This window comes from Leopardus geoffroyi, chromosome C2 (assembly GCF_018350155.1).
Source record: "Leopardus geoffroyi isolate Oge1 chromosome C2, O.geoffroyi_Oge1_pat1.0, whole genome shotgun sequence".
Taxonomy (NCBI): Eukaryota; Metazoa; Chordata; class Mammalia; order Carnivora; family Felidae; genus Leopardus; species Leopardus geoffroyi.
Genome location: NC_059333.1, coordinates 142,948,928 through 142,961,736, shown reverse-complemented (window position 1 = coordinate 142,961,736; position 12,809 = coordinate 142,948,928).

The following is a 12,809-nucleotide window of genomic DNA, read 5'->3' as shown; positions in this document are numbered from 1 at the left end:
TCAACTCATCTTTGACAAAGCAGGAAAGAACATCCAATGGAAAAAAGACAGCCTCTTTAACAAATGGTGCTGGGAGAACTGGACAGCAACATGCAGAAGGTTGAAACTAGACCACTTTCTCACACCATTCACAAAAATAAACTCAAAATGGATAAAGGACCTGAATGTGAGACAGGAAACCATCAAAACCTTAGAGGAGAAAGCAGGAAAAGACCTCTCTGACCTCAGCCGCAGCAATCTCTTACTCGACACATCCCCAAAGGCAAGGGAATTAAAAGCAAACGTGAATTACTGGGACCTTATGAAGATAAAAAGCTTCTGCACAGCAAAGGAAACAACCAACAAAACTAAAAGGCAACCAACGGAATGGGAAAAGATATTTGCAAATGACATATCGGACAAAGGGCTAGTATCCAAAATCTATAAAGAGCTCACCAAACTCCACACCCGAAAAACAAATAACCCAGTGAAGAAATGGGCAGAAAACATGAATAGACACTTCTCTAAAGAAGACATCCGGATGGCCAACAGGCACATGAAAAGATGTTCAGCGTCGCTCCTTATCAGGGAAATACAAATCAAAACCACACTCAGGTATCACCTCACGCCAGTCAGAGTGGCCAAAATGAACAAATCAGGAGACTATAGATGCTGGCGAGGATGTGGAGAAACGGGAACCCTCTTGCACTGTTGGTGGGAATGCAAATTGGTGCAGCCGCTCTGGAAAACAGTGTGGAGGTTCCTCAGAAAATTAAAAATAGACCTACCCTATGACCCAGCAATAGCACTGCTGGGAATTTATCCAAGGGATACAGGAGTACTGATGCATAGGGGCACTTGTACCCCAATGTTCATAGCAGCACTCTCAACAATAGCCAAATTATGGAAAGAGCCTAAATGTCCATCAATTGATGAATGGATAAAGAAATTGTGGTTTATATACACAATGGAATACTACGTGGCAATGAGAAAAAATGAAATATGGCCTTTTGTAGCAACGTGGATGGAACTGGAGAGTGTGATGCTAAGTGAAATAAGCCATACAGAGAAAGACAGATACCATATGGTTTCACTCTTATGTGGATCCTGAGAAACGTAACAGGAACCCATGGGGGAGGGGGAGGAAAAAAGAAAAAAAAAAAAAAAAAAAAGAGGTTAGAGTGGGAGAGAGCCAAAGCATAAGAGACTGTTAAAAACTGAGAACAAACTGAGGGTTGATGGGGGGTGGGAGGGAGGAGAGGGTGGGTGATGGGTATTGAGGAGGGCACCTTTTGGGATGAGCACTGGGTGTTTTATGGAAACCAATTTGGACAATAAATTTCATATATTATAAAAAAAAATAAAATAAAATAAACCAGCACATTCCCATCTGCAAAAAAAAAAAAAATAATAAATAAATAAATAAATAAATAAATAAATAAATAAAATAAAATGACTTTGGGCGGTGGGATGGGGAGGCGCCTGGGTGGCTCAGTTGGTTAAGCATCCAACTTCAGCTCAGGTCATGATCTCGCCGCCATTCACGAGTTTGGGCCCCACATCAGGTTCTGTGCTGACAGCTCAGAGCCTGGAGCCTTCTTCACATTCTGTGTCTCCCTCTCACTCTGTTCCTCCCTCACTTATGCCCTGTGTCTCTCTCTCTCAAAAATAAATAACATTAAAAAAAAAAAAAAAAAAAAAAAAAAAAAAAAAAAAAAAAGAAAGTAATAGGCAGCTAGGCATTACACTATAAACAGCCATTCCCCCAGGATGGTGAAGTTACGGGCTATAGTTAATGCTTTCATACTCCTTTGTATTTTAAAAAAATCTACCAAGGTGCATGCATTACCATTACACGTTTTTGAAGAACCATCTCTTTAACTCATTTAAAGTAATATGGACGCACTCTTGTCCTTCACCACCACCCCCTGTTGTTTTCCTCATTGCCAGTCAGCTCCTGCCAACCCTCATCTATCTACCCTAAACTGAATGAATTAAATTAGAGCATCACTCTAGGATCTGCGGTCATGGCTATATCATACCTTTGTGGTGGATCCATCTGAGTTAGCCAGACTCAACTCTAGCTCACACCTGTGAACCTCTTATTTTCTGACTTGCTGTATGTCCATCTCCTCTTATCTGAATAGAACTTGAGATGCTAAGACATAGCCTACCTACTTAGAATTTACAATCCACCTGGTAACTGGAAATGGTGCAGCATACTTGGAAAATGCCTTATCTGTGGGCTCCCCTGGTGTTAAGACTCAGCGCTGTCCTCTAGTTTTAAGGTGCAGGTAAATCAAACTTGGCTGCGAAGGAGTTTTTACCAATCACACCCATTGTTATAACCTAGATTCGAGGCTCTGGTGCATTGCAGTCAACTCCATTTGGCTCCTTATATCTTCCCATCCATTGCCCCAGTCCAATGATTCTCAAGATTACATTCATGCATAGGAAGTCACTATGGTCATGTGATTTAAGGGACCAGAAATGCTCATCCCCTAACTATTTCCCCCATTGGCTAATGAACAGTTGCTAAAAATACATCCTTAATAATTCACAACTTAGTATTCAGTTTTGTGTTATGTCCATTTGTTTTATTTTACAAAAGATGTGTTAATCTTTATTATTTTGTTCAGACATTTCTTAGAAAATTAATTTATATTAAACTAACATTGTGTTTTTATTAAGATTTCCAGATCAGGTCTGCACTGGCGAAGAAAGGATGTGCACAGCACAAAAGCTCTGTGCAGCTGGGGACGGCACTGGCAGGGAAAGCTATTGAAAGAGAGCAAACAGATACAGAAAGAGGAGGCAAAGAACACAGGGGGCCAACTTGGCCTCCTCATCACGTTGCCTCCCTGGATCCAATTCATATATCAGGATCCTATCTGTTAAAGCTCTGCAGACTGCCTTTGGGGCAGAAGGTCTATCTTCTAACATAAAAATGCAGAGACTGATCTGAATACACTAGCATTTTCACAGTTCCGAATTAAGCAACATACCAAAGTGCTTGGGCACTGTTTTTGTTTGTTTGTTTGTTTGTTTGTTTGTTTATCTGTTTTGCCTTTTTTTTAAGTTGAAAAAAAAATGAACTCTTGTTTTAAAGTGGGAAATTCTTGGCTGCCAATGCAAATTGACAGACCAAGCAAAGAACAGAATGTTTTCATCAGAACATTCTAAGTTAATGTGGCTCCCTAAGCCTGTTCACAGAAAACTGTCTAGACTATTGGTCTCTAAGCAGATGTCACCACAGAACATAAAAATATGAAATAGTCATTGTCCTCAAGGAGCTAAAAACTGTCAATATGCACATTAAAAGAGTCAATGCACTGAGGCATAAGCACTTTAAATATGACAAAATTTTCACCATAATCAGATATGCTCATAAAAATTTCCCTTGGTCTCTGATCTCCAAAAGACTGTCCAATTTAGACAGAGCAGGAAGACAGAATCCCACAGAAGCAGCCTACTGATCAGGGGCTCCACATGATGGCAGGCCAGGGGTAGCTGCCTCTATTCCCTTATATATCTGGTATGAAAATGCATAAGGAAAAATCATCCCATAATTTCTAGTTATTCAGTAAATGATAGGTTCCTCATGTTTGATTCCAATTCTATTAATCGTACTCTTGTGATCTTTGACATTATTTTACCAGTGTGCCTTTTGAAGGCTGGTTGCTAGAAGTTACTTGGTATCAGTGTAACCGTAAGTCACGCAACATTTTCTGGAACTGAAGCCTCAAAGATTCAGTAATTAAGTGAGAAAATGATTTTCCTATAAACTCTAGTGTGAAAATTTGAAGAACCCTTTCTTAAATGTAAATATTAATGGATATCATATGCCTGAAGGGATGATACACTATTTAGATAGTGATTTAGAGCAGGGGCTGAGAAATTTCTTCTGTAGAGTCAGATTGTAGATATTTTCGTCTTTGCAGGCCATATGGTCTCTATTGCAACTACTTACCTCTGCTATTATAGCTCAAAAACAGCCATTGACACTTCATAAATGAATGGGTGTAGCTGTGTTCCAATAAAACTGCATTTGCAAAAATAGGGAGAGGGCTACATTTGGTCCATAAAACCATAGTTTGCCAAATTCTGATTTAAAGAAATAAAGCATTTATTTAGGAACCTCATAATTATGAAATGTGGTTCTTTCTCCATCTTTTGGTCCTTGAGTTTAAGTCTTTCCACAGTAACTACTATTTTAAGAAAGGGATGCTGGTGGAAAGCCAGCTGAATGAGGAATCAGAGCCGAAGATTTTAATAAAGCATTGGCCCATATCCACCATATGACCATGGGAACTCACATAACCTATATAAGCTTCAGATTTTTTATCTGTCACATGGCAACGGCCTTTCCTGTCGACCACTGTGTAAGATACCAAGGAGATGAAGTATGTGAAGGTGCACTATAAACCATAAAGTATTAAGTAAGCCCAAGCTAGTATCAACGTGTAACAGAAATGCTTTAACATGGTTGGTGCCAATAACAATCCATTAGATAGCATTACTTTATTTTTTTATTTTTATTTTTTAAATATTTATTTTGAGAGAGAGACAGCACGTGCATACATGAGCAGGGGGAGGGGCAGAGAGAGAGAGGAGAGAGAGAACCCCAAGCTGAAAGCGAGGAGTCCTACTACGTGGCGTTTGATCTCATGCTGATGAGAACATGACCAGAGCCAAAATCAATAGATACTTAACTGACTGAGCCACCCAGGCGCCCCAGCATTACTTTAAAGAAGAGATGTTCCTTACGACAGCTTAATGCTAATACCTCATAAGACCTTGGGAATATTCTTCCATACTCAGTGCCTTATATCAATTCCCTCTCATGGTCCAGAACAGGAATGAGACATATGTTATGGCAACAAGTGCTCCAGGTTTGGCTAGCATCAATTCCCTCTGACTATTCTTCACCAGGAAAGATTTTTTTCCCACTTGGCCAGTTCACTGAATTTCAACTCCTTTTTTTTTTTCAAAGCTAATCTTTTACAATTCTAATTTGCACAGAATGTGTAGATTTACCCATCACCCATTTCCTTTAGCAGCTCTGATTCATAGGTAGTCATAAGGCACTTTTCTAGAACACATATTTTGAAACAAAGTTACATAAATCACATGTACTTGATAGGCTGACCTCTCTAGCCTCATTATTATTTCCGCATTGGATTCTCTAAAGAAGACTCTAATGTCTCACATCTCATTTTTACGTCCCCATTCCACAACGGGGTCCAGAGGTTTTTACAGTAATATTAATGGCTCTCAAGTTCAGATCCTAAAATGGCCATTATGGGTTTTTCCTTAGACAGACAGAGCCACGAGCCCGTCCTATTTTTCATGGGTACTCTGCTACTATAGTCCAGAGTCCACATCCCTACTACAAACACATCAGATTCATCAAATTGTTGTCTTATAAATAAAATTAGGGATGACAACATTACCTCTGAGTTAAACACAAGAGTTGCAGTTTTAGGACTAAAACAACTGATAAAGTTTTAAACCAGATTTTATGGAACTCTGAACACAAAGAGCCTATTTATAACTGTAATCAGCTAACCTTTTATTCCTCTCGCCAGATGTTCACCCAACAGCCCATTTGCGGATTAGAAACCCACCAACCGGCGTGGAAGGGCCACGCTGAGAAAAATACAAGAACAAGGTAGTGACATTTACATTTTACTGGAGTCAAGGAAAAGAAAACGGAAAGTAAACGAGTCGTAACTGAACTAGAAGAGAATAACAAAATGCAGGGATAGATGAACACAAAGGCTTATGCCCACCACTCATCTCACCCAGGGCAGAAACGCTGTACAAATGAGAGGAGAAGCAGAACATATGTTTTTAAAAAGAAAAGAAACAAAGAAAAAAGCGCATTCACCTTCATGCATCTTATTCAGTATTCTGACAAATTGAGCCAAAATTACAGGGGGGGAAGAGTTTTAAACTTTTCAAAGCATCTCCCAAGAAGGAAAACAATGCAGCTTAAATAGAAATAATAGAGGCACATCTAAGAGAGTGATCTAAACTCTGTAAGAATGCTGCCTGCTATTTTGTAACGCCAATTAGACTCAGGCGAATGTGGACGGGGATTCACTAAAGGCAAAGGAAGCAATTTGAAACGGATCTAAAGATAGACCATCTTTTCGAAAAAGGATGAGGAAACTATCTGTGCATTAAAAGGGTCACCACTCTGAATCTGATGAAGTTGCATTGGGGGCAATAAATAGAAGCCTTGTTTCATTTAATGGATGATGAACTTGCGGAGTCATCATATGCAACAGTTAATGATGACTGAATATTAAAATATATTCCAAAAAATGTTAATGCCTTCAAAAAGTAGACCTAGACTAGGTTACGAAGAGAATTAGGATGCTTTAAGCTCCAATAACTTAGGGACTGACAAATACAATAGTGAACAAGCCTGATATTTCAGTGTATGCTTCTTGGTTCTATTTCAGATGCTGAATGTGACAGTGTGGTAATAACAAGAGAGCGTGGCATTTATTAGACGTTGATGTTCTCATTGTTTCAAAAGAGAACACAGTACACTTCAACAGGACATGGGCAATATGGGTTGGAGTAGAAACAATAGCAGGAATGGAATGTACCTATTGAGTGTGGGGACATTATTTATAGACATGATGGGCTTCATACTAAATTCAGAGGACTTGGCTGGAATGCAAGCGGCCAGCTCTCCTGAACACAAGACACACCCTTCAACTTGCCAGCTGGACTGGAGCTCCACAGCTGTGAAGCTGGGTCCTACCATTGAACAAAGATGAAAGAAGCCTCTGTCGTCTGTTTTTGTTTTTGTTTTTGAGGTCAAATCTTTTCAGTGGTCTCTTGTACAGTCATCGTTACCGGAATGTGGCTACAAAACAGCAGAAATCTAACAACTAGAAAATTCACTGAGGGGTGACAAAGATCCTTTCATTAGCCAAACCCTTAGCCAATTTTCTCGGAGCCCTCTTCTCAACTAGGCCTCCACCTTGGCCTGTGAAGACTTGAACAAAACACCAACCTAGTTTCTAACAGTTCAAGACTACATCCCTAAGATATCCCTATCCATACCACCCCCCACCCCACCTTAGAGTGCTTACTGAGAAAAACTCAAGGCCACCAAAACAAATGTATTGTTTGTTTCAGCCAATACCTGAGGATCGCGCCTGTCTCCCAGTCTCTGTGGGAGGATGGAATCCTATTATGGATTATTGATGACTAGCAGGCAGCTGACCTGATCACATTTACACTGATTAACCCCCTCTGTACATTACCTCACTTCCCTGACTCTGCTGTGTCCCCCAGCTTGCCCCCTCCCACCTTCTCATTCTTCCTATAAAATGCCCAGTCACAGCCGAATAAATAGAGACTGAGTTCGGTTCATGGTGGATTCCCTCCCTACTGCAACAGTTATTACTAATTAAAATCCGTCCGTCCCCAATTATCTAGTGGATGGTTTTGTTTGTCGTTGATATGGATGTTGAGCAAGTCACATCATCTCCCAGGAGCTCTGTTTTCTTATCTGTTAAAAAGTTCGTCAGAGTAAGGCAAAGCAGCTGCCCTTTCCAATTTTTACACTCTAATTTCAGAAGAGATTTGTTTTCAGATTTTACTCCAAAGAACTGGTCACTATCTGAGTATTTTGAGGTTCACACCAGATTTGCACATGTGTTTGTGTGTGCGTGTATGTGTACACATGTGTGTGTCTATTGCAAATTAACAAAGGAGCACCTTAAATCTCTACTAGTTTTCATATTCCCTTTTCTTTCTCTTCTTGATGATAGAAAGAGATAGACATAAACATAGAGAGACATACACACGTCTAAATATATACATAACACTAGTATGCTAGGTACTGGGGACACAAAGATGGCTTCTATGCATAATAATAACCAGTAGTTACTGGGCATGTCCTCATGTCAAGTACTGTTCTAAGCTCTTTATAGTAGCCCCTAGCACAGTGCCTAACACATAAGCCTTCAATAACTGTGCTGAATAAACCTTGAATATTTGAAATTCATCAAAATACCTTTCTCCCTTTGCATCTCCCCTATGAATTGTCAGCGAAGGTTTTTAATCACTGGGAGGAGTGGGTAAGAGCACAAATATCTATTTGTGGTCAGTTCTCTTTAATGTCGAATCAAACAATATAATAATACATTTCAAAACAATCTTCCTTTGGTCTTCAGTGTCAGCTTAAAAATCTGATTTCATTTAAAAATCTAGCAATTTTATGTGAGAGTAATTACACTTCCACTTGTGTTTTATTAATGATCAACTTATTTCTTAATTCTTAAAGAATTAAGATCTTAAGAAGTCTTGTTTAGGAACAATTAATCCCATTTACTCATGTAGCTGAACAGATTTCCTTATATATCTCAAACTATGTTTATAGCTTACTATATCCTATTTTCTCAAACACTTCAAATTTCTGAAAGAAAAAACCTATGACTTTAATAAGCAAAATATAAGCAGTTAAGAAATTTGAATAAATATATCAAACTTATAAATGTAGTATAATAAGTTATTATCTTAAGTGTAAAAGAATCTTCTACATAGACAAAACATACCCAAAGCAGGACAATAATTATAAAGCTTTTAAGCAAACCTACTGTGTAAATAGAATTGTTTTAAGTATTGATATTATATTCATCTCTCAATCATTGCCCTACTTAAGTTCAAGCCCTCCTAAGGTAAAGCATTTACTGAACAAACAAAGGGAGCATTATTACCATCCTTGGGCACTATCAAATGAGGTTATAAATTCAAGGTTATTGGCCAGTGATTTTTAGACAAAGACCCAAAAATCCAGCTGTTCTTTCCAGAAGACTATCATGTGAACCATAGTTCATTGATCTGTACTAATTATTGGAAAAATAGGACTTTTTCAGTCATTGCCTTTTTGAAAACATAGTTCATTTTATGTTTCCATATATTTTTTAAAGTAATAAATTTTGGGACACACCTGAGTGGCTCCGTTGGTTAAGAGTCCAACCCTTGATTTCAACTCAGGTCATGATCTCACACTTTGTGAGTTTGAGCCTCACATTGGGCTCTGCACTGATAGTGCAGGATCTTCTGTCCTTCCCTCTCTCTGTCCCTCCACTGTGTGCTCTCTCTCTCTCAAAATAAACTTAAAAAAAAATAAAGTAATAAATTTTAGAAGAGTATGATGCCTTTTTTCAGAAATTTTTGTTAACTAATTCAAGTTGATAATGTTGCACACACACACACACACACACACACACACACACACATGTTCCTGGTACCTTGAAAGAAGATTCATTTGTTACATCTTGTGAAACACTTTGCGCTTTGTGCCTTTGGGCTCATCACAGTACTAACTGTATTAATGACCAAAAGTTTAGAGATACGAATGGGTTCTTAAGGAATCATTGCATTTCCTCATAGAGTTTTGTCTAAAGAGATGAGAGAGAGAGAGAGACAGGGGGAGAGAAGAAGGAGAAGGAGGACGGGGAGGACAAGGAGGACAAGGAGGAGGAAGGAAAAGTAAGAAACATCTCCCAGTAAGAAGTGACTTTGAAGTAGTTTTGCAAACTCAAACCCAGAGGTGTATGGGTCACCAATTCATTTTGTTCCTTTCCATCTTCATATGCCCACGTTTCTATCTTGGGAGAACCATTATAACCAGGTGATGACCTAAAAGAAGACTGAGTATCTGGATGATCCTTAAAATCATCCCAGCATTTTCTTGGGTAATTGCTTCACTGTATGAAAGGGAAGAAAGAAGCCTTTAAGTAGAAATCATTTATCCAGTCACCCTCCTCCCAACCCTAAATTCTTATTATTGGAACCTTGTTACGAGAAAACCATTACCAAGACCATTCAGGTCTTATTAGAAGACTTTTCCTATCTTGACTCCAAATCCTTGATATATCTTGTTCTTTTTTCAAACAAAGGCAGTGAGAAAGGAAGAGCAGACATTCTGATCCTTTTTCTAACATAAGTAAAATGAAGCTAATGATGTCCCAATATGTAAGTACATATTACTAAAAGTAGATCCTATGTTTAGCAAGTGATGGAACAGCACTTAGGAAAAAAACTTACAGAAAAACTTTATTCCTTAGGGAAGCAAAAATAATATAAAAACAGGGAGGGGGACAAAACAGAAGAGACTCTTAACTATGGAGAACAAACAGAAGGTTACTGGAGGGGCTGTGGGAGGGAGAATGGGCTAAATGGGTAAGGGGCACTAAGGAATCTACTCCTGAAATCATTGTTGCTAACTAACTTGGATATAAATTATAAATAAATCATATGCTAACTAACTTGGATATAAATTATAAATAAATCATATGCTAACTAACTTGGATATAAATTATAAATAAATAAATAAATAAATAAATAAATAAATAAATAAATAAGAAAAGCTTTATTCCTCTATTGCCCACTGGAAAATAAAACATTAAATGGTTCATTATTCTCAAATTCTAGGTATACTTTGCCTTACCCCATGGTAAGGTATATCTGAAAAGCTGTGCATTAATCAACCATTAAAACCTAAATCATGAGTCATCAGAAACTTACTCTGTGATTGCCAATATTCTTTATCTTCATTTTGAAATATTAGTGATTTTAGCTTCAAGTCTCTGTCTTGTTCCACCTCTTAGTCAAATAACTAATGATCTATAAATAAAAATTGAAATGCAATACACTTAACCCTCTATTTATAGGAATATTTTTGTACTCAGAATCATTTTTCAAAATGAACAATCAAAACGCAAATTCTCTGCTTCATAAAATTTCATGTTTACATAATGGGTTTTCTTCCAAGAATGTACACCTGTACAATTAAATAGAAATTGAAGTTACTTTGATGGACTATAATTCTATGATTTATATGGAACCTGGTACAAGGTTGGTGCCTAATAAATAACATCTCCTTTGTTCTATGTTTCTGTTTATTTAACATATACTTACACTTTGTTTCCCATCTTTTCTAGACCAGGAACCCCTGCTGTGTCTTATACACTACAACTAAAGGCATATTGTTTGTCAAAAATATCTGCTACCTCAGAAAATCCTAGTGTTGGCACACTTTCCTTATATTGGTCATTGACTTCATCTCATTAAGTATTCCTGTGAAATGAAGCCCTTAACAGCTAGGCCTCCATGGTTCTCCTTTCCTCCTCCTCCTCCTCCTCCTCCTTCTCCTCCTGCTTTTGTTCCCCTTCTTCCTCTTCCTCCTTCTCCTCCACCACCACCTCTTCTTCTTTTTCTCCTTCTCCTTCTTATTCTTCCTCCTCCTCCTCCTCTATCACCTATTAAATGTAATAAAGGCTTGAAAGGTCATTGCGGGAGGAAAGTATTTACAGCCTTTGTGCAAGGTGGAAAACAGGAAATCAACATTCATGATTCTGGCTACACAGAATTCTGTCCACTGCTTATCGTGGAAGCCATTCCACACCAGGCTTACTTTTCCTCAATGACTCTCAGTACTGTTATCTTTCCACCCTTTATTTGAGATGAACTGAGAAAGATTTGAAGGCATATGGCATATACTGTAATTTACTTAAAGAGAGTTTGGGGAATTAGTTACATATTGAGAAAAAGTCGAGTTGGGGAGGAGAAGTTTTTCTCTACCTCTCAAGATTCTTCCATCTGGTTTAAGAATTACATTGGCATGAAAGAGATCAATAGGGAGAAAAATAAAACAAAGTTTAATTATGCATGCATGGAGGTCCAATAATGAAATTGAGACCTAAAGAAATGGCCAAGGCAGGCAGTTTTTTTTTATAGAGAGATAATAAACTTGTTGAAGAATTGACAGGACAAAGAAAACTTATGTTCAGAAACTTCAATTAGGAAGGAATTCTAAAGAGAACTTGGGCTGGGACAGTAAATTCATAAAAGTAACAAGGGTTGTTTATACATCCTTCTCGGCTCTCAATTTCCTATCTCTAGTGATAAGAATGTCTTTTTACCTCCTGGTACAGGGAGGGTACCATTCACATGGGAGATTGATTTCCTGCTTTCTGGAGACAAAGGGCAGGGGGTCAGAGTAGTCTTTTTGCACTGGCTGTTTTTAGTAATTTTTATTCAAAATAATAAATGTGCCAACCAAAGTGGCAATTTTGGGGTATGGCCCATCTTTGGCCCCTAAAGTAGCTTAAACAATAGGAAAGGAGATATGGGAAAATATACACACAGTGGAAAATGGTCAGGGGGAGAAAAAAAGCCAAATTATTTTTCTTGCTGTACATTCACTTTCTCCAGATTTCAAAGTGTGATTCTTCTGGATTATTCCAGCCATCTGTGTAGTATAAATAGATTAGCAGAAGATATGGACTTGGAATGTGATCTGTTGGAAATGGAAAAGCCCCTAGTTTTTAAATCTGACTGGGATTGGAAGCAGTTCAGGGAGCATCTGGACTGCAGCCACAAGTTTATGGTCACCATGATCTGGGACATGGAAAGATATCATAAAAGAAGAAATAAATACATCATAAAAGTAAGGTAGGAAGGATGTCTTGTGTCATCAAGATCATCCCCCTGTCTTTAAGTCATTCCAGGTGGATGACTATTAACCCTGTCTCATGCTCATTTAATTCTCAATCCAGCTGGAAGAATCTTGAAGGGCGGGGGAAATTCCAGGAAAATAAAAGAAGAAGAAATATTTTATTTTGGTGAAAATAAGACATACCATTTTAAGAAAGATCAGGAAGCAAGTTACATAGGAAAGAACAAAAGGTGGGAGGGGCGCCTGGGTGGCTCAGTCGGTTAAGCGTCGGACTTCAGCTCAGGTCACGATCTCGAGGTCCGTGAGTTCAAGCCCCACGTCGGGCTCTGGGCTGATG